At 30.7% G+C, this 27,039-nt stretch overlaps 1 protein-coding gene across 2 annotated transcripts in view; it reads right to left on the minus strand.

Annotated features, from left to right (window-relative positions):
* The window catches only part of LOC115886861 (poly(rC)-binding protein 3), a 713,764-nt gene that overhangs the window by 310,184 nt on the left and 376,541 nt on the right, over positions 1-27,039 (minus strand). For both annotated transcript variants that reach the window (XM_030906168.1, XM_030906167.1), the window contains exon 6: positions 830-857. The gene's annotated coding sequence lies outside the window, so the exon portion shown is untranslated. The remainder of the gene's footprint in view (positions 1-829; positions 858-27,039) is intronic.

A 27,039-nucleotide genomic window follows, 5' to 3' on the forward strand; every position in this document is an offset into this window, starting at 1 on the left:
ATTAAAGATGTTATGATTGAATTAATAAGCAAATTACAGTAAAAAATTCTTTGTAGCACTCTCTTGAAAATAAAGATTTTTGCTGATACACTGCTCAAAAGAATTATCGCATATTTGAATAAAAATAATTATTTCATATTTTTAAATGAAGCATGCATTTTTCTGCCTTTCTCTTGTGAGTTTTTTTAGGATAATTAAGGCACGCACAGATATGTAATTTTTAGTCGGCCGACTATTTAGTTGCAAAAGTGGAACCAATCGGTCCGACTATTTAGTTGTCTTATGGAACCAATCGGTCCAATATTTGATTACATTGATTACGTAGCCTTAGGCTGTGCGCCGAAAAGCAATTTTTAATCGGCCGCCTATTTAGTTGCATATTTGTAACAACATAGTCGGCCGATCGACTTCATAAAGTATGTATTGTTTCCACTTTTGCAACTAAACAGTCGGCCGACAAAAAATTACAGGTTAGCGTAGGCTTATTGCATCGAATTTCTCTTCACAGTATCCATACTATTTAAAATCGTAAGTCAGGGAATTCAAAGTTCTTTTTCAAATTAATATTTTTTTAGAAAATATGCGTTAATTGTTTTGAGTAGTGTATTTTGAAAAATGTAACCAGAAAAGGATTATCAAAAATATTTCAACATAATAGTGTAATATCTAATTTTTTAATAGTAAAGAGATTGTGGAATCATTGGTAGTAAATGCAAATTCCAAACTGAGGAACAACTAGGTATGTTCTGCTTTCGACAATTTTGTATTGTTTCAAGTATAGTTCAAAATCAGTTTGTAAACGAATTTTCGAACAAAGCTAATGCCTTACCTGAGTAGAACACGTTGGAATTGTCTATCTGAAAATAAAAAAAAATATGTTTTAGTGAACATTAAAAGCGATGTTTATTTATTTTCTTTTTCAATTTCATATTTACAATAAAAAATATGTATCAAACATTTCATAAAATTAAGAAATAAAAGAAAATAATTTTAAATTGTCTTTATACAAACATTATGTTTTGTTTGTCAAAGAGTTGGGAACAAAAATATCAGTCAGTTTTTCATATATAATACCTGGTATGATGCTCCCAGTGTTCCTTACACAGGATTTTTTCCGCAACTGGTTCATTAAAATCTTTTTAGGAAAAACTACGATACAATTTTAAATGTTTGATGTAAAGGTTATTTCTGCGTCTTCTTTCCTTTTAGAATATTTTTTTTCTGGTTGTTCCGTTTTAACTGGAAGTGGCTGCCGATTTGCTTATTTGAAATAGAATTCCCTATACAGAGGTCCCAGAAATAAGTGCCAGTGTTTTATAAGGGATGGTATATATATTTTCTCTTTACCATTTTTTAAAATAAATTGAAAACAACCGAGTTATTTAACTTTAAAGATAATAAAATTGCAACATTTTCAGAGCCGCCTGCAACAATCGACAATCAGCCGCAAGTACCAAGCAATTACCCCCTAATTACCCGGATCTCCGCTTGTTCAACGCCCAGTGTTAACACATCGACCAAAAAAGAAGGAATTTTAAAAAATTTTGAACAATCCCGCTTTGACTAATTTAAAAAAAACTGCATCTATTTTTAAATTAAAACCGAACAGGTAACAATGCAAAACCAATAAGTAAATAGAAGAGTATTATAGGCAGTTAAAGCACGGCCAAAGACGTAGACGTAAACGTATCGTTTGACATATATGCTTGCGCAGTGAGAAATTCACTTGCGTTTACAGATACGTGATACGTAAAAAATGTCTATACCTTTATGGGTATTTCGCTACTGCACTGCAAGAAAATCTACAAAATAAAATAGTTATTTTTTGTAAACATTTCTGGCGTTAAACCTAAACGGACGCGGCTTGTCAGAAGTTATGTTTACAGTAATACAAATTTGCCTAACAAAAAAAAATGCTTAACGTTTCGGAAAGTTATCTCTTTCCGTCGTCGGAAGCAAAAAAATACAAAGAATAAAGAAAAAACTATTTAAAATATTTAAATTGAACTATTCGAGAACACTTTCCTTTTTTAAAACAGATACGTCTACAAGAAACCGTTGACGTTCTGTTAAAATGACATTATATCACGTTAAACTTCAAAATTAACAATTACTACCTGATAACAATTACTTAATAAGGTAAAACAAAAAAACTTTCTGTATGATTTTTTTAAATTTTACGCATGTTATGCTTATTTATGTTATGTTCTTTAAAATCAAAGAAGCGATTGCCATACATTACTAACATCTACAGATGCATGAGCAATACATTTATTTTTATTAGATTGAATTAAAAAAAGCCTCTTTTATTTTTCTTTTAGAGGCTATCGCTTCTTCTTTTTTTTTATATGTAAGTTGTGTCCCTTACAAATAGGAGTCATATTCACATCAAAATCAAATTTCTCATCTAAAAAACTCCCAGACACCAATTTTCATCCAAGTACTAATGTTACTTCGGAAATTATTTCGAAAAAATCTGAATAAAAATGAACACTTCTACAGCCTGGATCTCCAAAACTAAGCATTTTGGGACATACATTTATACGAACATTTTTACTTATTTCTATCTGCAGAATATGCTGCCCAACTTTACGGAATATAGTTCGGCCCACCTTGTATATCGAGCAGCAATGGTTTTGGTTTCACTCGTTGAATTTCAGTTACACTCGTTGAATTCGTCAGTTTAATAATGTAATTTTGTGCCTTAGTGCTTAGGTAATAAAGTGGTTTTATTTTTTCACCTAGCTGTTAAACTTTTTTATACTGTCAGTCACGTCACAAAATTAATATTTTTCTGACATTTTGAGAAAATTATTAATTTACATTTGATCGAAGGAAGACTTCAAGTATTTTTAGTTTATATTTTATATGTATATGTGGAACACTTATCTTATTATTTAAAAATCTTGGCTAAGAGTTATATTTAAATAAGTTTAAAGAACTGTTAAATAAATGATCAGATGATTCAGTGATGGAATCTGTAAAAGTACACTTCATTCAATTTAATATAAATTCAATCAATAATTGAATTTATATGAAATTGAATTAGAAAAATATCTTCTTTATCTGTCTCTTTTAGTTATAAAAATTAATATTGCAGAAATTTGAAATAAAAATTAAAAAAAATATACGTTTATCGAAATACAATTTTTTCAAGGATTACTACAAACCAACCCAATTATGAAAATAATTAAAACTCGGACCCAAAAATATGTCGAGGATGACCGAAATCCGGTCGCTGTTCTCTGAGGGGGATTTAAGCTGCGGTAATACCAGTAACCCAAACTCAATTTTAATTTGAGGACGTTTTAATTCTGTTTGTTTTAAGTTTTGATTGGATTCTGGAAGCATAATAAGGCAGGAGACCGAAACGCTAGTTTGTGTAGGTTTTAAAACATTTGCCGATGACATAAAATAAGGTGCACAATATTCATTACTAGATGCGACTATTCTAACTAGCTGACTAAAGGAAATACGATTAAAAAGCTATTAAACTGTCAAATAGATAATAAAGTGGCTCATTTTGATCTAGCATTGAATTAAAATACTGTTTCATGTTTTTGTATAACTAGAAGCTTACAGTATGAATTGCTGGAATATCTACGTAAGGAATTTCTATGAACATTTTTTTAAATAAAAATATTATAATTTATTATTATACACTCAGATGTAGACTGTATACATACGAGGATATCAGATTTAACCAGTAATCTCAGTTATTTAAAAACTTTATTATTTGTCATATTATACAGGGTTAATCGCGGGGTTGTTTTTTACCTTAACTTTAAAACACCCTGTGCAATAATCTCGTGTGTACATTTTTCTAAAATATCATTTTACGGTCAGAACCATAACTCCTGAGCATTCTGTTTTTTGATTAATGTCATTCAATGTATACACCATTTAAAAATAATGTTTACTCAATATAAAAATAAATTACAACTTCCTTAATGCCAGCTGGTAGTAAACGTCATTAAAAAATAGTATGGGCCAATTGAATGATGTCTAGGGCTTGACCCGCCAAAATTATTATCGATTGTCATTCCTCAGCCGTTTATGACGCCGTTTTATTCTTGATCGTATGGTATTTTTACTTATAGTCTATTTCCCTCGAGCAAATTTTTATCGAAAAACGCCAAATTGTGATACAAGCATCAAATTTGGCATAGTTATAAAAAACGATATTTTAAGAGATTTGACCCGATTAGCCACCCTCCCGGACCCGTAGGACACCCATACCGCTATTTTTTCAAAATGGCGGACAAAAATTTCTTACATCTTAGGCTTTTTTAATATGGGCGATAATATACTCTATATTATATAATTCGAGGATGGAGAATCCAAAAAAACTGTTTCAGGTCGATATGACCTTTACTGACCTTGAAAACTGCTTTGTAATTAAAAAAATTTATATTTTTGCAGAATTTGGTTAACAAAATTTTAAACGGCTAGCATGAACGAATTTATAACAAAAATAAGTAATTTACATTCAAAAAGTAAAAAAAAACGTGTTTTCCAAAATTATCGCTGTCAACGACGATCATAGGCGGCGCATGAATTTTTTGAAATATTTGTTAAAACTTTCCGGAATTGACTAAATGAAACTAAATGGTCTTTCAAATGATTTTATAGCAAATAAATAAAAAAATAAAATAAAATAAAAACATTTTAATTTTTCGGGGAATTCGCATAGAGGCATGACAGGTCAACCCTCAACAAACACATCTCTCTTACACCACGAAGCAACTCCAGCAAACCAAAGAAAATTTCTTTCAGACTGTGTTGCTCTCAAGGATGCTTTTTATGAGTGTGAAAATCCTTTCACGATGTCTAGTGGGGAATTATTGTGCTTAAGTACTCGTATAGTTGTAGAAAAAAAGGGAATTGATATTCTTTATAGATTGGAAGAAGATGGCCTTAATTTGTATAAAACTTTTACTATCGAGAGATTGGAGATGAAGATCAAATCAGTTCCATACCGAGAGTTGAGTCAAAAATATTTTTGACAAAATAAATAAAAATATTAAAACACAAACTTCTATACTTTCAGGTCGGACGTTCCTGAATTATTTTCCAGGCTATTATAGTAAGTACTGCGAGGGAATTAGACTTAAATTAATTTTTTCAATACGAAAATCAAAAATCACCACCATCTTTGTCGGTTAATGGGTCTCTAAGACCTGGAAGCAAATCAGTTCTTATACCTCTTCTTGAATGATGAGTCTTCTTATACCTCTTCTTGAGTGATGCGTTTTTGATGGAGCAGGTTTAGTTAATTTTTCAAACCACGTTTAGAATTAAAATCCTTTTCTAAATACTACCTTCAACAATTTAAACCGTATATCCAAAAATTTGCTGCCACTACAAAAGCTTCAAGATTGCATGGACGTGGCATGGGATTTATATTTTGAAAATAGTCTCAAAAATGCTACAAGAGAAAATAGAGGAACTAGATTGAGATAGAATATTTTGCCAAAAAAGGGTAAGTAAATTGACAGTTTAGGCTACCAGGAGTTATTATGTATATTAATAAAATAAAGTATATGATGGATATTTTTGTTCTTTTTAGATAAACTTCCTACCAACTGGGAAACATGTCTAAAAGACTCCTCTAATAAACAAGAACTCTTTACCTATTTAGCGAAAAGTCTCTTAAATTCGTTAGACATTAATTGTGTGACAAATGTTCAGGAAAATCTGATGGCGTCTAAAGGTAAGTTGGTAAAGTTGCGATCATGAACAAGCACATTAATCTTCGATTGTTTTTTTTAGAAAACATCAAAACCAACCTGGATAACACATCTTGCGGAAATATAGAGGAGGCCGATGGAAAAAATTTTCTTCGTGTGAAAGATATGGTTCAGAATGGGCTAAAATCTATTTTGGTTAGATGTTCCGATACAGATAGTAATTATCGGAATTTCCTTTTTTACGAACTTAAAGACTTGGGTCTTCATGAACTATGTTTTTATACGGTGTTGGAAAAACAAAAGATATATTCCATCTCACCTCATCGCAAATAAATTAGGGCCTCAGTTCACAGGGTGTGACATCTTTTTTTGCCCTAAAGTCGAATATTAGATGCTGGAAAAGATGGGAAGAGTGCCCGGAGTATTATTTATCATCGAAAGATAGTAAGAAATAATTACCGGATGATATAATTGGTCAATAAATAGAAGCATTCACGGTGAAGCTATACGACGCCATAACCCAGTAATCGAAGGTCAATGAGTTGCAATTTTGTAGTGGTGATAGAAAAATAGCAAGGCGTGCACCAACAAAAGGAAGCCTTATTGAGCAGTGTCGTAGGGCTGCCTACCAAGCGGGACAAATATGGGGTCGGTCCTTCATGATCAGAAACCATTTATTTCTATAAAGTTTTGCCATAAAATCACTTGGAAGACCAATCAATCTCATTTAATTATTGATTTTGATTTTGATTCACATTTTTCTAAATTTTTAAAATTATTTAAAAAATACATGTTCCGCCAATGATCGTTGCAAACAACTATTTTTTAAAAACCACGTTTTTATTACCTTTTTAATATTAATTACTTATTTTTGTTATAAATTTGTTTACGCTATCCGTTTAATTTTTTTTTCACCAAAGTCTGCAAAAATGTCAATTTTTTCAATCATAAAGCAGTTTTCAAGGTCAGTAAAGGTCATATTGACCTGAAACATTTTTTTTTTGATTCTCCATCCTAGAATTATATAATATAGAGAATATTAAAAAAGCCTATAAGATTTGAGAAATTTATGTCCGCCATTTTGAAAAAATGGCTGTATGGGGTGTCGTATGGGTCTGGGAGGGTGGCTAATCGGGTCAAATCTCTTAAAATATCGTTTTTATAACTATGCCAAATTTCATGCTCGTATCACAATTTGGCGTATTTTTTCTCGAGGGAAATGGACTATTAGTTATTCTATTAGTATACAGGGTCCAGCAATAGTGCGTCGGGCATCTGTAGCTCCTAGAATAAAAAACTGGAGAACTTTGTTTAAGTGCAAACCTAAAGTATGTACCAGGATGTATTTCAGGAAAATATTTTAACTTCTATAGGGTGGCTCAAAAAAGTGTGAGTGGACCTGGATGATTTTTTTTAAATGGAACATCCTGTATATTATTGCATTTTTGGCTTAGTTTCAGATCACTTTACATAACCCTAAGATATGAATAAATATATTTCGATAGTATCAGAGATATTAAATCTGTATATTTGTGTATTTTTCAGCCCTTCTTAAAAAAAATTAAAAATACAAGAACCCGTTTTGAATTCAAAACTATATTAGGTATTTACTTTAGATGGTCTGTTCTTACTTTGCTATAGATATGGTAATCGTAAATCATACAGGATGTTCAATATTCTACGCCAAACTTTCTAAAATATAAAATATTTTTTCTTTGTTTTTTTTAAATGGAACACCCTGTATATTATTTTTTTATTAGACGGAGAATTAAAAAATGAACATTTTTTGTATTTAGAGTATTTCAAAATGTTTAATGGTTTCGCAGATACACGCAGTATTATTTCATATGGCGCTTTCAATGGTAAAATACGAGAGAAAAATCATTGGGTGGCTTTGATAAATTTACTGTGGAAAATGCCATATGAAATATAAAACTGCAAATATCTGCGAAACCGTTAAAAATTTTGAAATACTCTAAATACAAAAAATGTTCATTTTTTAATTCTCCGTCTAATAAAAAAATAATATGCAGGGTGTTCCATTTAAAAAAAAATCATCCAGGTCCACTCACACTTTTTTGAGTCACCTTATAGAAGTTAAAATATTTTCCTCAAATACATCCTGGTACATACTTTAGGTTTGCACTTAAACAAAATTCTCAAGTTTTTTATTCTAGGAGCTACAGATACCCGACGCACTATTGCCGGACCCTGTATAGTGTTATTATACTAGTCATTTAGTACAGGGTGATTCGGGCTTCCGAAAAAGCTCTATATTAGGTTTTTGGCTTTTGAATTTTATTTCAATTTTTTTTACATCAATGGTAACTTTGAAAATATTTCTGTCAAAATAGGGGAGATTCAAATATATTTTCAAACCAAAGTTGCATATTTTTAAATGGTATACTACATATTTTTTTTAACTCAGTGGATTTACCATTAAATTTCCATACCAAAAATACCATAATGTCATTTTAATGTTTTTGAAATATAACCGCTTTTAAAATAAATTTACTGCTTACTTAAAGCCCTGTTAAAACTCTAAATTCGAAGAATTTTATTTTTTAGAAGTACAGTTCTGCTCATAGAAAAGTTGGACATGTAAAAAATGTATTTAAAATTGTCAATATCCTGTTCCTTGTTTCCTCTTTGTAGTGTTATGATCAATCCAACGTTTCTTCCAGCGATTTATCGTATTTTTGTTAACCCCAAAATGAGTTGCGGCTCTTCTTATAGACCAACGTTGTATATGATTACATAACATTTTAGTGGCTTTAATAAAAATAGTTTTAAAATATCATTTTTTCTTTTGAAAAAAAAAAATAAGTAAGTAATTAGGGTAACTACATTATGAAAACTACGAAGACACAATTTTTATGTTGCAGCGACCCTAATATAATGACAAACGGCTGAGTGACATCCATAATATAAAGATAACAAACTTGTAATTAATATGGGGTGTTCTAATTACTAAAAATACATATTACACGTCCTACTTTTCTATGAGCAGAACTGTACCTACTGTATAATAGTGTTTTTTTTTAATTCGTTCTACCGTAATTTCCAGCCTTGTTCAATATATGCAGAGCGAGTCAAAATTGTACCCTATTACAAACTAAATGTTTATTTTTCTCCACTACTTTAACTGGAACACCCTCTATTTTGTATCATACTCAAGCAAGGTTTTGTTTAATCTTCTTATTTTATTATGCTCTTTCTATACCTAAAATTGACAACAAATGAGAAAATTGTGTTTTAAAAAACAAATTGAAATGAAATTCACAAACTAAAAAGCTAATATAGAACTTTTTCGGCTTGAAGCACCCTGTATAAGTTCTACATTATAAATTTAATTATAGTTTTATCCACTACTTTAAAATGAAGAGAAAGAAAATAATATATTTATATTCAGAAATTTTACATTTATTAAAAAATATTAATAATAAATTAACTTTTCAAAAACAGATATTTGTATGAACTTAATATAAAAAGGTTTATGTTGAAGAATTACTTAATTTTATAAATAAAAAAATCGTTTTCTGAGAGTTTTACTAATCCCTCTTCATTATATTTTTGTAATGAAGGATTATTTTTCTTAATAACAAACCAACCTCTTAATTGTTTCCTCTCTTCCGCTCCGAGAGAAGATTAGCGAAGTCATTTTCTCATGCTCGGCCAAGTCATTAATTTCATTAATACTCCCAGAAAGTTAGGGATATCTTGAATATTTCCCACTGCCACTCCTGAATAAATACTGGGTATCTTAAAATAAAATACGTTAAAAGAAACACCTACTGTTATTTTTTTTTTTTTTGAAATTACAAATCTGCCAAGTCGAGCACAACCGTACCATCCATTTCTCGAAGGCATTAGCGGTATTTTTGACCACCCTGTAACTTCGTTGTGGATAAAGCGAGAATATTAATTTCACTACACATCAAGACATACATAATTATCGCTTGTCAAATTTCTTTAATTTCGACATTGACTCACTGACAGATCATTAAAATTCTAAGATACTTCTAGATGTGTCACAAACTTTTCGAATTTTAGGTAGCTTTAAGCTTATAATGGAAGAAAAAAATTAAAAATCTCGAAATATCCTTATAGATTAAAAATGAAGTTATCTAGCCGCTTCCGGTAACCGACTTTTCGGCGATGGTAATAGGAGGACCGGTGATACGAGTGTTTGAAAATTTGGATTTTTATATAAAGGCACCTGCTCCATCTATCTAAAATATCATCAGCGTCTCAGTGTTGCCGGATCATTTAAAAAGTGGTAGCATCTTTGTTAAGATCCCAACAAAAACATAGAATGTAAAAACTGCCAAGTCTCGCAACACAATAATTCTTCTACTATAAAATTTTTTGAGATCTCATGTAAAACCAAGTCAGTTTATTTTATTTAGTTTCCCTTTAAGCACCTATTAAACAGTTTCGGTATTAATTGTTAGTATCAATATTAGACATCTTTGTTTCTGTAATAATTATAATGACTTGGCAATTGCACGATATGATATTCTATTCTAATTAAAAAACTTTATTTTTAATGGCACTATTTAGATTTACTTAGTAATCGAGATGGTAGATTATTCTTTTATAAATATGGTGTTGTCATATGATTCTCTTGTCACTTTCTGGCAGGTTAAAAGATGCCCAAATCGTATTTTTCGTCATAACTCACTTTCACTATTGAACATCTTTGAAACGCCCGGTATATGCTGGTATAGTGATATCACAATTAGAAGCACACATTTCACATTTTAATGAGGGGGAAATCACTGGTATTTGTTGTGTACAAACGCAAGAAATTGCAGGGGAATTTTAAAATATTTTGAGGAATTTCAGGAAATTTTGGGGTATTTCGGTATATTTCGGTGAATTTCGGGGAATTTCAAAGGTATTGCGTAATCTTTCACGAAACCCTTTTAAAATTTTGACAATTTGGCAAACGCGCATATTAAGCTAAAAAAGCCAAAACGTAGTGTAGCTGGTCGTGTCATTTGTAAGAAAAATGTGAGAAAAAGTAGTATCCCAATTTAGTTTATAATTAGGGATGGCAAGCAACCTTTTATCTGTGATAAGCTCGGCCACATGTTATCAAAACGAGTAGTCCCGATTTGTATATTGTTCTGTTAATGTACCATTGCGATCAAAAAAAAAGTAGTACAAGAATTAGTAGTCCCAGATAGAACTCCTGGTCTATAAGGATATTTGAATTATATTGAATTTTGGATTTAGCCAACAACACTGTTTTTTGTTTATCCCTAATGAATCTGCAATGTCCCTTATGGGAACCCCATCCCTTAATCGCGTAAATAAAATCGATTTTTGGTTTGAAGTTAAAGGCATTTTTTCAAAATTACGTGACACTGACCACTGACACAAGAATATAGACCAGCAGATTAAATCATATTTTGTTGTACTTTTGTTGTACTTTTTTGATCGCAATGGTACAGTATAATATTGCATTGTAGCTAAGATATTAAAGAGCGCTGTTTTCTATCGGGAAAACTATTTATAAACCTTTTAATAATCAATTAAACAAAATTAGACTTAAATTCAATTTCTTCCTACAAAATATGAAAGTATAGTGTGGATTGCGCCATGGTATGTTCCAGATTCCTATTTTTTTTCCTCTGTGTAATTTTGGAGAGCAAGTATGCCTATTTCTTAGGTTGTGACGTATAGTTCAATGTATTAGGCAGATATCGAATTTCTTTTGATGTGTAGTTACCCGTATTATTAGTCACCCTCTTTCATATTTCTAGAAGAAGGTGTATACTAAGGTGTTTCTTCAGTCCCAAATTGTTGTTCCTTACGCTCAAATTAGCTTTTTCATTTCAAAACTAGCTTTTACTTTTAGATATAGACAAAAAATTTAAAAAAAAGTTGTAGGGTTTTGCCTAAAGCGCTATAGTCTTTTATCGCAATAGGAAAATTAACAGACGATAACGAACATATTTATTGATGTTCTTGCGCTGTAAAGGGTATTATCTTAGTTTCTTCTGTTATTAATTTAACATAAGGCGTGAATTAAAATTAATTTTGTTAATACAGAGTACAGACAACTTAATCGCCTATGACGTCAGGATACGAACGAAATTTAGCTATGTATTTCGAAGGTATTGCGGGGAATCTCGAAGGTATTGAGGGGAATTTTGAGTAATTTTTCCCAAAAAGTGAATTTCAGGGTCCACATTTTGGCCGTGATTTCCGCCTCGCATTTTAATTGCTACTTTTTGTTCTACAAGATGATGTTTTAACAAAAACTTTCTTTATATTGAAAATTTGTTAAAGTGTTGCAAAGGGTTACTCTCTCATCGGAGGCGGTGGGAACAAGCATTTGCTTCTGCCCTAGGATAATAATATGATACCCACCTATAGCTTACACTGCATACCAAAGGGCGCCACTTATTTCTAAAAGATACTGATACTTTATAAAATATAGTACAAACTGACATAAGAAAACTTGTATTGTGTGTTAATTGAAGGGAAACTAAAATTAGTACAGCTGTTAAATATTTTGAGAAACTGGATGAACCATTGAAACAACTCAAATACCTCAAAAAGTAATATCTATTTCTTCCATTTCCCTGTCCGAAACCCATGGGAAACCGTTATATTAGAAATTATTTTTAGTAGATATCTTTCTTTTTCTAAAACCTTTATTCAATATTTCAATTGTGATTTTCTTGAGTTTTGGGTATATGCTCGGGTATATGTTTCTTTATTAAAATTAAATGATTTTTGTTTTTTTGCCGACGTTCCGATTTTTTATGCAAATCTTTCTCAAGACATCTCAGATGTTGTTTTGGTCTTTAAATTCTTATATTGATATAAGAATTAAATTAAAGATAATATAAAAATATATTATATATAAGATAATATAATAATTCAACTCAGAATGTATGAATACACTGAAGACTATGCAAAGGAAAATGAAATGGCAATCTATACACACAGTTTTTCGAAAGACTATTTTGATATGAGAAAAACTCTTAAGAAAAACTTGATGAAAAATTTGGAGAAAAACCTCACTGTAAAGGCAAACAATCGATTAATAATTGGTTACAAATGAGTGTTGGACACTTCTCATCAAAAAAACTTGAATCAAAATTACAGATCCTACGAAATCTCAATATTCATAATATATACAGGACCTTCTTCCATCTAAGGGACAACAAAATCAAATTATCTTTCTCATATTGCGAAAAATACCAGTCAAATAAAATTTAATTTTGAAATAGCACAGTGACCTCGGCAACAGTCGAGTTCGAGGTGACTTTTTTGACGTTTCAGTCTCGTCGATTCACTAGAGTACGACCCAAATAAATATTTTCAATTGAGAGCGTTCTGAGATATAAATGTTGCATAAATGTAAAAAATCCCGACGTAACTTTATTATATAACAAAGTAGCATTTGGAAAATGCTACAATGTTTCAAATTTTCATACCAACAACGCGACGTGTCTTTTTTCAGTTGCTATTATTAACTTTTTTTAAAAATACGGCCCTGGATTTCTTATCACGAATTTTAAGAGATTATCCTAAAACCAATGATGTATCGCAATTATTCAAAAATTCATATTATATTATAAAGATTTGAACCATTACCGCCTCTTAAATATAATATTAAAGTGGATTTTAATCTGAAATCATGATGATCTGTTCAAAAGAAAGTATTAAAGATTTTATAAACCGAGCGGTCCCTTACATCTGAGGCGTTTTTGATAAAGTTTGAAAAGAATCGTCGTAGATTAAAGCGCTCGTTCAAACAGTCTTCGTTAAAGTGATCATTTCGAACGTGGGGCGTCACTTATACATCAAAATAATCTCTACTTGAAATGGAAAAACTGCTTTTGTGTTCTTTTTCTCGTAATGTTGTCGGCTCGCTTTACGTTACTATATTTTCAATCGTTTTTATTATACTGTTTTATTTCATTATATTAAATGCAAATTTATAATTTTTCATAAATGCAACTGAAGTGTGTGTGTACTATTTCTTATACAATAACATATTAAAAAAAACGATTTAAAAATGAAGCGATAAAATGAAACAGAGCTTATAATATTAGAAATTAAAAATTACAGGAAGAATTGCAGTGAAAAACACAGTTATAAAAATTATTATGTTTAGATTCCGTTGCGGTACTTGAAAATGCTGAATTTAAAGATGCTGAATTTGAATTGAAATTAAAAAAACCTATAGTAGGTACGTACAAAAACATTAGTATTATTATTAGAATTTGCAGCAGTTTCATTTTTTCTACCAAATTTGCATGATGTTCATCATCGAGTTGAAGGTAAGGTTTAATTGACTTCGGGTTTGTGTGCCCAGTTATATTGACCATTGTATTCTCCTCAACCCCCTCCTTTGCTAGTGTCGACACAGCTGTTGCACGTTAAATGGAACACCCTGTATATTATTCTATATTTAGATTCTACGATTTTTTATAATACTTAAACCTTACGGTTTTTGAAATATTTTTAATTTTGTGAAATTGCAGTAAAAAAATTAAGGCTTTATTTCTCCAAGGGTATCAAAGTTTTTAATACTACATATTTACTGAAGATTATTTATTGATCAAATATTGGTGTTTTTATAATACTTAAACCTTATGGTTTTTGAAATATTTTTAATTTTGTGAAATTGCAGTAAAAAAATTAAGGCTTTATTTCTCCAAGGGTATCAAAGTTTTTAATACTACATATTTACTGAAGATTATTTATTGATCAATTATTGGTGTTCCATTAATAAAAATTATATTTCCTTATACAGCGTGTCCAAGAATTTATATTAAATAATTACTAGCTTTAAATGGCAATAACTTTTTTAATTTAAATGGAACACCCTGTATATTTTACCTGATTAAGATGCGCAATTTAATTGTCTATCAAACTGTATTATATCACTTTTTACCTATCTCTTCAAGTTTTCGTAGAAAATGCATTTTCTTATAATTTAGACTTCATTTATCACTATAGCCATGGAATTAATATTTTAGATTATTCTTAAGATGTAACAAAATTTCAAAGAGTAACAGGTACTAATATTCACGATATGGTTTTCTTATTTCATTAAAAAATAGGAAAACTGTTTAAATATTTTATTAAAGAGGAGCAACTAATATGATCCTAGTAGTCAAACCACATTAATTGACTGTTTACGTTGATTAATAATAACTGCTCCAAATACAAAAAAACTGAATTTTGTATGTGTATTAGAGAGTGTGGTAAAAGTAACGTCTTATAAATTTTATTTCATTGTTTGATGAATGTTATTTTATAACTTATTATTATATTGATTTCTGAGTCAAATCCACATTTATTTAGAATAATTTATTAATTAAAACAGGTATTTAATCAACTAATTTTTGGGCGCAAATAATGGTGGTATATTATTTAATTGGTATACTTTTTTACAAAGATTTTAATAGTTTTCTTTTTGTCAACAAATGGGCTTGCATATTATTATTTTTACCACCTGTACATTTTCTACATATTATGTTGCTTTATAAAAATCTAAAAAGTCAATATTCCATGGGTATAGGAAGAGGTATAGTAAATGAGGTCTAAATTATAACAAAATGCATCTTTTTAGAAAACTTGAAGAGATAGGTAAAAAATGGTATAACACAAATTGATATACAATTAAATTGTGCACCTGAATGACGTAAAATATACAGAGTGTTCTATTTAAGTTAAATAAGTTATTGTCGTTTAAAGCTAGTAATTATTTAATATAAATTTTTGGACACTCTGTATAAGGAAATATATTTTTATTATTGTCCTACAATATCTGATCAATAAGTAATCTTCAGTAAATATTTAGTATTAAAAACTTTCATACCCTTGGAGAAATGAAGCCTTAAATTTTTTACTGCAATTTCACAAAATTGATAATATTTTAAGTGTGATAAACCTTAATCAAATTTACCTTTATTTCACCGTAGAATCTAAAAATAAAATAATATACAGCGTGTTCCATGTAAAAAAATACAACTATAATATACTTTATATCTTGTAAAAATATTTTTAAATTGTAGCTCTAATAGTCCTTCAAAGAACCCAAAACTTACAATTTGTAAAAATCTAATCGTTTAGCTACAATACTCCGTGTCGTATGTGGCCAAACCAAACCAAAACCAAACCCTGTATAATAATTGGTTTTAATTACGAAAATTAATTTCAGAATGAATAAGTGATATGCAGAACTAATTTAATTAGTCTAACAATAAAGGAATATAAACCTATATGTACACTTATATCGTAGTTTGTTACGTGCGCGGCGATATTAGTTTTAATGATGCTCTCAAATTTCATAATGCAAGAGTAATTACGCCGTTATCTGAGATATACGTACGAATTCATTTCCCAGTCGTCATTTAATGTTCTTCTGGCGAATTAAAACAATAACACTTCAAAGGATTTAATCTGGAAGGGAACAATAAATCTATTTTGATTGCAAAGGGCTTAATAGCTGCTGAGCTTACATCAGGCAAAATATTCAAATAGGAAGACGGAAATTATGATATCTTTCTTGGCAGAGGCGCTTTTGATGCATTTAAGTTTACTATTATCTCTGAATAATAACCGCTTTACCTTAATAGTAGATTAATTTTCTTTGAGTCTGCTAATTTTGCAAACTTTAATTAAATACGAACAAAATGATGCACTAAAATATAAATTCTTTTATAGTTTATGAGTACCTACCTATATAAAAATATTGCAATTTAGGTACTTTTTTGGCAGACAAGGCAGATATTTTTCTTTAAATAAGCAACTATAAAACCGCGTCTACACGATGCGAGAAACAATTCGAAACATGTCAAGGTCGAATTTCGTCGCCCAACTTTGACGCATTTCGATTTATTTCCAGTTGTCTTAACCCACTTCGGTTTGCCTCGACCTACTTTCGATTCTTAAAAGTGCCTGAAAACTACTCATGAGGATGGCGAGGGGAGATTTTTTTTTTGCTTTTTTTGTTGCCTCGTTCAATTTAGTTTTGTTTTGAGCTATTTCCAAAACGTTGCGATATCTGTATCCAAAGCAAAGATTTTTTTTTCATAAATCTCAGTGAAATAAGTAAACCTAGACGTTTCTAAAATATCTTATATTACATATTTCGTTAATTATTACATCTCCGTTTTATGTTATATTAATATATATTCCACAGAATTAATATTTGGGTACGCTGTTATTATATGTATATATAGTGGATATTTAGGAACAAAACTTTTCACTTAAACTGAGCGAATATAATTACAATATTTTTATGACTTAATTTCATTATAATTAATTAGTATATGTATAAAATTGTATATGATATGTTTGTTTATGGCCTTAATTGATTAATATAACAGTAGTATTGCTTGCTGAGTAATACTGGTAACATTATCAATATATCCGCTTGGGAAAATTATTAATTGACCAGATGTCAACAAAAGTATAGTCCACCGACATTATTTAACAGCATAATGTCCTTTTATTGTTCTTGAGAGAAATCTGTAAACGATACTATAAATCCATTCAACTAGTATTTATTATGCAGGGATTTAGACAATTAAAAGTAAAAAAACAAAACCAAATTCGTAAACTAAACTTTGCTACACAGACTACGATATAAATGTTACTTTACCATAACCAGAAATAATAAATAATTAAACGATTTTTTAAATAATTTTGTGTATATTTTGTTCATGAGGCGCAATACCGTGTTTTATAAGCTGATAAATGGTAGACCGTTAGTTAGGCACTGTTTTATATTTTTTTTTACTTTTTATAATTAATAATATTAGACAATGATTAAAACTAAATATTCTTGTGGAATCTTCGAGAAATAACCAATTTAATTTACCATCGGCAACTGTTTTCATATTAGTTTTTCCATGTTTAGTTATTTTTCTGAAGCCAAAACAACGTTTGACCTTGATTGCCTCATACTATTTCACAAAATAGCACCATGAATAAAAATTAGTTCTCACGTTTCTTGAAATTGATCGAAACCCGCCGTGATTGGTTGTTTGTTTTTTATTGTTAACCAAGGTTAACTATACGATAACAACGATATTATTGATATGTCAATTTCAGGATATTTATCGTACTATTTTTAGAAATGTTTTGCGAAATGTTTCACGAAATATTTCCAGAAATATTCAGAACTCATAAAAAATATGAAATAAATGTAAACTATTTAATAATAAAATCTTAAACATTTTAGGGTGGCTGCAACGACGCGACTCGACGTCCCGTAATCCTGCGATTAAAACGTAACAGCTGGTTTCTATACATTAAAACCAATTGTTCAATTGTTATGTTTTAACAGCAGGATTACGGGAGATCGTTGCAGCCGATCTTACTTGAAAAATGCGTTTATTTTTCCTGTTCCTCCAGTATGTCCTCTAACGCACAAATGAAGCACTTTTGCATAGGCTTGGTGCATTTCAGTTGATTCTGACCGCAGCGTCTTATACGGCAGCAATCAGAAGTTTTCATTGCATGTATTTCACGCCACGCCGTCCCAGTTACAGTTGATCGCATTAAAATAATATTGAAATCGTGGCTTTGTCATAATACTCTATATATAAGTATTTTAGTTTTTTCATAGTGCTGTTACTGAAACTATAAAACATTCAGGTACGAGATTTGTGTGATGTGACGCTGTTTTGGTAGTAAAAATTAAATGGAAAAGAACTCGAACTGGGCGTGGCGCTGTGTTCTGACAATTTCAAATGTTAATAAGACAATATTTCCAGAAATATTTCGTAAAACATTTCGGGGATAGTGTAGCGGCTATTTTACAATTAAAACAATTATTTATAGTAAAAATAGTTCAGCAACTGTCTCGGCAACTGTATTTTACTTTATTTCATAAGACAGATGACTAATTCTGTAATTTTCTGAAAAGTAATATATTATATCTCTCTATCAGACAAACACTCCAATAACAATTACATACGGTCGAACGATGTTTTTTTACCGAATAAAAAACCTTTCGTATTAAGTCTACACGAACGATGAGGAGAGAATGTAAAGACCGCAACTATATTTTGTTGATTCTCGAGAGATTTCAATATGTTTGAAACAGCCTGAAAAAGGTAACTTGTCAAAAAGGAACGCGTCTGGAAAACTGGTCAGGGATTTTCAATTTACTTTAAGTGTTTTTCGGTTAGGTATCGATTTGCTTTTTCAGAACTAAAAGAGCACGGATTCAAATAAATACCTTTTAGTGAAATGACCGGAAACTTGGAAACACTTTAATCATCACACAAATAATGGCTAACGTAATAAGAGCAACAGAATGTTTTAGGTATAGATATACTTTTAGGTAGGCCTATCTTTTGATATAATGTAATAATAAATATACTCCTCTAATTTTTATATTAGGTATAATTATTAATATGTTTTGATGTAAATACTTAATTATTTGCTTTCCTACTTAAGTTCTGGAAAAAAATACAGGGTGTCCCAATATTCCCTGGACATAAAACTTTTACGTATTTTTTAAATGAAAATAAGTTGATTGGGCATAATTTACTTTTAAAGGCTTGGTGCATTTTCCGCCAGTGCTGCCACCATCGGAGAATATCGTAAACAATCGTTATATACAAATACACGAGTTTAAATAGCGAGTATACGAAAAAAAGTTTATATAATTATTCTAAAAGTGTTAGGAACTATAATTTGTGAAAATTCTAAAAAAATAAAAAAGTAAATATTTTGATATCTTCAGAAGGTAACTTGTTTTATAATTTTTTAGCGAGCATAGTTAGTTTTACGCACCGGTTTTACTAGTGGAGGCATAACTTGGGCTGTTATTTCGGCTATAATGAAATTTTTTGAAGGTACATACATTGTTATAATTTTAGAAGATACTCATAAAAAATGTAAACACTAGTTGATTAAAAAAAAGAGTATACCATTAATATTGCAAATCATATTTTATCCTCTCATAGCATACTGTTTGACCAGCGGATCTGAAGCTACGGAAGGAATGCGAGAAAAAAAATCGATATTGCCACGTTTATCTATAAAATTGCAAAATTGCCAGACATGAACTATAAATTTAATATATTTTTATTATATATAATGTGTTTAGCATATATTCTGACTTATATTACTAAGGAATTTTAACGTAGTTCATATTGTTCGATATGTTTTATTTAATAACTTATTTCTTTCATTCTGTATAATCCGTTTATTATAAAAGGTGAAGATTTTTTAAGAATATCATTGGCAAACCGGCATCGCCGCGCATGGCCGTATAATCCGTTTATTATAAAAGGTGAAGATTTTTTAAGAATATCATTGGCAAACCGGCATCGCCGCGCATGGCCGCCTATTCATCGAACATTATTGGCGAGAGTACGTCACAGGATTTGTTACTACGCGGTTGCCATGGCTTTTACGCCTTTCCTTACGCCTTTCAACTTCACGGTCTCTTCTGAAAAGAGTAGAAATATTGAATACTATTGAAATATCCAGTGGCGGTGTCATTCTTTTGATCATTATTACTTTTTTTCATTATTTTATATCGGTTATGCTAAACTTTATTCCTATATTTTTCGTATATTTAATAGTTAAGTTGTGTTTTATTATTTTGCTATATTGTTTTTCGTTCGTTATAAAAAATTAATAAATTAAAGTAATATTAAGTTAGATCGTATATTTGTGTTTGTTAAGGGTAAGACGCTACATAGCCAGACAAGAGAAATAATAGCTAATTTATATAGGTAAGTAGAATAATAATAATATAATTATTAGAATATTAAAATTAAATATTTGCTAAAATGAAAAGCACACAATACATTTTACCTAAATATTTTATACCGGTTATCCTAAACTTTATTTCTAAATATTTTAGCTAAACTAAAATAAATATAAATAAACGTGGATGAAATCTCATTTGGTTTATTTCTTTGTGTTCATAATAGGGTTTGCGACGAAGAAGCTACAGAGAGTTCGCTTAAGTTGCCGCTTAAACGTAAACTTGAGCGGATATCTCTTTATACCGGAGTTAGCGTATCGGCTATAAAAAAAATCACACAGAAGAAAAAAAAGGCTGCAAACTGACTCCAATAAAATGATGTCCAGCCCTGGAAAGACACGACCACGTGAGACTGCTGTTGAAAAGCTCGACGACTTTGATTTCCAAGTGGTCAGGAATTTGATAAATTTTATCTCGAATTCAAAGTCGTCCCCACAATTAGAAAGCTTTTCCAAAAATTGCAGGAGGAATCGAATTTTCCTTTGGCAGGGAAACGCTTAGGGGGTTATTAAAATCAAATGGATTTTTTTAGCGTAAATGTTAAACTAACAGATAAATATTAATGGAGCGGCTCATTATATTGCAGAGAGAGATATAAATTAATATATACGAGAAATTCGAAAATATCGCCAAGTATTATCTATTTGGATGAAACATGGGTAGACAATGACCTAACCTTTAATAAGTGCTGGCGGAGCGATACCATATCTGGTGTAATAGGCAATATTGGATCTACTGGTGAGTCAAATTATGTTTTGTTTGCGCTTCCAAAGTTAAATATTTTCAAGATTTTTTTTTGCTGGAAATAGTTATATCTAAAATTATGTATTATAGAAAAAATATAGTTGTACAGATATATAAATAAATATACCTCAAGACTCAATCTTGATCATCTGCTGATGATACTAACATGGTTAGCGAAACGTGCGTCCAGTGTAAAAGTAAAAGTGTTTTGGTGTATTGTGCTGATTTAGTGTTTTATTTTGCTGTGTAACACCAAAGGTTCTTAACCCCCAACTGAAATTATTTCTTCTATTATATTAACAACAAATAATAATAAAATGATTCAAAATATTTGAAGGAGCTTTAATAAAAGCTTTTAGTGTGTTTATCTGCTAACTCAACAGTAACAACTCAAACAGCATAAAAATTTTTGAAAAAAATTATTAATCTGAATATTATATTTACGATACACATTATTTTCATAAAACACCGTATGCCCATGTCTATTTTAAGAATGAAATTGGGCGTGTTTTATTTACAACTGCGTTCTCCTGCCGATACCCCGTAGCTTCAGATCCGTTGGTCACTATATCTATACCTCTATGTCTATTTAATTTTTTGATTATGTACTGGGCACTTTGTTTACTCAATTGTTTCGTCGAACTGCTTAAAACAATTTGTTATTTTCATTAAGTCGATGTGAGAAGCTATAAAATGTTGATTCGGGAGAGTTGAAAATTCGGGAAATTTGAGGTGTTGAATGTTATTGCGCTTAACAACCGTAAACTTAATTACACTCTCCTTTACGCATTAACAGGTTTTCGGCAATTTTATTATCATTTGAAATTACAACGAAAACACAAGTTCGAGTTCTTTTTCATTTAATTGTTACTACCCGAAACAGCGTTACATCACACAAACCTGGGAGTTTTATAGTTTCAAGAACTGCACTAGTAAAAATATAAAATAATATGCAAATATTACAACAAATCCGCGATTTCAATATTATTTTAATGCGATCAACATGAACTGTGCCCGGGACGGCGTGAAATTATAATGAAAACTTCTGATTTCTGCCATATAGAGCGCTGCGGTTGGAACTTTTGAAATCACGCCAGTTGAGGGTTAAAGAAAATTATGTATAATCATAGTGTTCCTATAATAATTGTATTTTGTAACGGCCCAGCAACGGCCAAACGCCCATTCTCGATAGATCATCGAAGTTAAGTGACGTTAACCGATGCTAGTAGATGGACGGGTGACCGTTTGAAAACTGTCGTGCTGTTGTCCTATAGCAAAAAAAAATCTATTGACACACGCTGCTCATTCACGTAGATTCGAGGACGGATGAGATCGGGTATCTTATGAGTAAGAGTCGATTTAGACACTGGTCTAAAGTCGGTAGGCAATTGACAACAATGACATGGCCGAGGACCGCGATTCGGATTCCGCGAAAACAATGTAGGCCCCGTCCAGATTAGCCTTAGCAACAAAAAAGAGACGTAAATACTTAATACCTTAAAATACTTTTTACGTTTATAACTGTATATCATTTCTTAATAAATCCCTGTGCGAAGTAGGTAACAATTTATAAATGCCATTCGAAATAATTAAACCAAATAAATCCGGTGATTTAAGAAAAAGCGAAGGATATAAAATTACCTAAATAAATATTGACACAGGAAACGGTACAACAAAAATTAGGTACTCTAAACGTTCTTAAAAGAGCTAAAAGGCGGAAAATACACACCGCTTTGAAGAGATAATCTTATAACGCCTTGTCGATTCCACCGGGCTTTATATTCTTTCTACGGACATCCCCCCAGATACAAATTCGATTTTGGCCTGGTTTATTTCACAATGCCCGCCCGTTGGCTCTCTATACGACGACGACAACGTTCTAAACGATTGTCGAATACTCGAGGACGTATTGACAAGACAGGAACTTTTAAAATAATATTTACCAACCGCATTTGGTCTTTAGGTATTTGTATTATTTATTTTATATTATTTAGTAAGCCTTGAGTACTAAAGGCTTTCTAAAACATATGGACTCAAATTAAATGTTTGCTGAAAATTAAATGTTTTTGTCCTAGATCATATACCGGGTGCGTCTCGAAAGTGGCTCACCCCTATAATTTTTTTATTTTTTTTTCAGATAACAAAAAGGCGATTTGGTATGTTAGTATATGACATAAATTAGGATTGCTTGCCGTATTCAATTGCTTTTGGTAGCTTTCTGTTTCACAGGAAATAACTACAACTTTTGAGTTTTAAATGGCCCCCTCGGTATATTTCTAGTTTATTCGATAGAGAATGACACTCTGAATAGAATTATATATCATAATATGTCAACTTTTCACATTTTCGTTTAAAACAATTGTCTTTTAAATTTCAATCTAGAGTGGCTATCTTCCAGCTAATCCATGGCTATGTTAAAAACACCAATTTTTAATCAAGGAGCCTTGGAAAAATAATTTTCCTCGTCTAATGTTTTCCCTTTCTTGTCCCGGCCGGTTAAAAAATGTCCAAATTGTATTTTTAATCATATCTCAATTTTTTCAAATGGAACAAGGATATCTCATGAGCATATTTGGAAAAATATTTTTTTACGAATAATTTGGTACCACACACATTGCGAGTCAAATTGTCGTTATCGCATGTTAAAATGTCAAATAAACCATACGTGAAAATGTCAAAAGTTAACATATGATATGTCAATCTATTCAGAGTGCATTTTCTATCAAATAAAGTATAAATATACCAAGGGCATTATTTAAGAATCAAAAGTAGTCATTACCGCTGAACCAGGAAGTGACCAAACACAACTGAATACGTCCATCAATCCTAATTTATGTCATATACTAACATAATAAATCTCGTTTTTTATCTAAAAAAAACAAGTTATAGGGGTATGACCACTTTTGAGACGCACCCGGTATACCTACGTGGACATGCAAATATCTATGAAAATTGTCGCAGACATATCAACGAATTACATTTATCTTCTTTCTTTGTTGCACATGCGGTGCTTCTACTCTGTCTATCCTTTTCGAGGAACTATCGTCCACGAGCCAAATTTGAATATTAATTTTGAAAATTTATATTTGTAAAATACCTATATTTGGACATGAAATTAAATGTTTACCGTCAGAAAAAAATAAAATTATATAAAAAATACATTTAGCCATTCTGAACAAATATCAATATTCTTCGGAAATCTAACCAGAAAGTATATAATATAAATAAAATTACAACTGAATAACTTACTTGCCTATGAATAGATACTAATTCGGGGTCCTTTATATTAGAACTTGCGCACACCAAACCCTTTCTAGTCATTTTTACGAGTGTTTAAAAAGTCAAAAAAATATATGTAGAACTATATAAACTATGCATGATGAATATTTCATGCATTGGATGTGTAATTCATTTTTGGATTTTCTAAAAAGTAACGACAGGAAAAAACAAAATTCATTTCCAAAAAAATCCTTTTTTTTTCAAATAACTCAGCAATCCTTGAAATTTTTAAAACTTTATTGATGACATCTTGGTGAACATCTCAAGGTGCAACTTTGCCTCAATTTAAATATGTTCGTATTTATTATGGATACCGATATATCAATGCTCGTACATCGAATTTGTAGCACCCTGTATATTGTAATTTTATTCCTGCAGATTAAGTGAAAAGTTTTGTTCATAAATATCTACTCCACATATTATAAAATGTGTTCGAATAATAATCTTGTGGAATATAATATATCAACATTAAACAAAACGCGGTTAACGAAATATCATCGTAACAAAACAGGTGTTTTAAAAACGTCTAGGTATACTTATTTTATTGAGATTTATGAAAAAAGGTCCTTTGCCTCGGGTTCACATACCGCCACGTTCGAAACGAAATGAAATTGAATGAGGCAGGAAAAATTGAATGAAACGGGAAACGCAAAAAAAAAAATATCTCCCCACGCCTTTCTCCGCAATTAAAGCAGGTCGAGATAAACCGAAATAGGCCAAGATAACCGGAGAGCCGAAATGCGACAAAGTTAGGTGACAAAACGCGACCTTGCCTTTTTCGTTCTATTGTCCGAATAGTATAGAGCGTGTTTAAAAATTTGTAATATAACACATATTTAGAGATAATAGACCTTAGTGTTGTAAATGGATTATAATGGCGGGCTTTAAAAGAGAACTACATTTTAAGGGCACACTTACATAAATTTGCCATTAAATCATTGTTTATTTTTGCAAATGGCAGACAGCAAATTAGTATATTCCTCTCTAAATAAAACCGGTTACGATCGATTACGCCCAATTTTAAAAGGATTTTATTCGAATCGGGCGGCAAAGTTAATGTTTTCTGAACCTGATAGGCCATAACTTACGAAACGATGCTTCAAATAGAAAACGTATTTTGCTAAAGCATAACAGACGGCCGTTAAACAGAAACAATGTTTTGAATTATTTTACAACAATGGTTCCTTTATTCTGCTCTCTGTCGTTTCATTAGCCTTACTAATTATTTTCTCTTGTTAGGAACTTAAATATCCGTGTTTCGGGAGAGGACCCCTCTCCGTCACCAAAACTGTAATTTAAATTAGTTTTCGCGAAAGAAACCGGCTCGAAGATAACAGAATATTGTTTTATTGCTTTAATTTTTATGTCACTTTTTTTTAATTAGGCCACCGAATTAGGTTAGGCCTATTGTCTGCTTTTCTTAATTAAATTTTGCTGGGGCAATATTGTTCTGCCATGGTTCTGTTATTCAACACCTAGATGGCTATAAAGAAATTTTCTCTTTTAAAAAAAGGTTTGGAGGAGTTGGTTTAAATAAAGTTATTCACATAAAATAATTTATTGTCACATTTATTACTATCACCGGTTCTTCATAAACGTCTAACGTATTATTGCAGTATGTAAGATCGTAATACAATAACTACTTGTAATAAGGTGTAAAATTTGAAAAATAACACATATTTGGAGATAACAAATCTTAGTAGTTGTAAATGGATTTTAATGGCGCGCTTTAAAAGGGAACTCTATTTTAAAGGCACGCGGAAATTCGCCATTAAATCATTGTTTATCTTTGCAAATGACAGAAAGCAAATTAGTTTTTTCCTCTCTAACTAAAACCGGATACGATCGACTACGCCCAATTTTAAAAGGATTTTATTCGAATCGGGCGGCAAAGTTAATGTTTTCTGAACCTGACAGCCATAACTTACGAAACGATGCTTCAAACAGAAAACGTATTTTGCTAAAGCATAACAGACGGCCGTTAAACAGAAACAATGTTTTGAATTATTTTACAACAATGGTTCCTTTATTCTGCTCGCTGTCGTTTCATTAGTCTTACTAATTATTTTCTCTTGTTAGGAACTTAAATACCTGTGTTTCTGGGAGAGGACCCTCTCCATCACCAAACTGTAATTTAAATTACTTTTCGCGAACGAAACCGGTTTTAAGATAACAGAATATTGTTTTATTGCTTTAATTTTTATGTCACTTTTTTAATTAGGCCACCGAATTAGGTTAGGCCTGTTGGCTGCTTTTCCTAATTAAATTTTGCAAAGGAAATATTGTTCTCCCATGGTTCTGTTGTTCAACACCTAGATGGCTATAAAGAAATTTTTTCTTTTAATAAAAGGATTGAAGGAGTTGGTTTAATTAAAGTTATTCACATAAAATAATTTATTATCACATTTATTACTATCACCGGTTCTCCATAAACCTCTAAAGTATTACTGCCTATGTAAAATCGTAATACAATAACTACATCTAATAAAGTGTAAAATTTGGAAAATAACACATATTTACAGATAATAGACCTTACAGTTGTAAATGGATTTTAAT

The sequence above is a fragment of the Sitophilus oryzae genome, unplaced genomic scaffold (genome assembly GCF_002938485.1).
Source record: "Sitophilus oryzae breed Bouriz unplaced genomic scaffold, Soryzae_2.0 scaffold_499_pilon_pilon, whole genome shotgun sequence".
Taxonomy (NCBI): Eukaryota; Metazoa; Arthropoda; class Insecta; order Coleoptera; family Curculionidae; genus Sitophilus; species Sitophilus oryzae.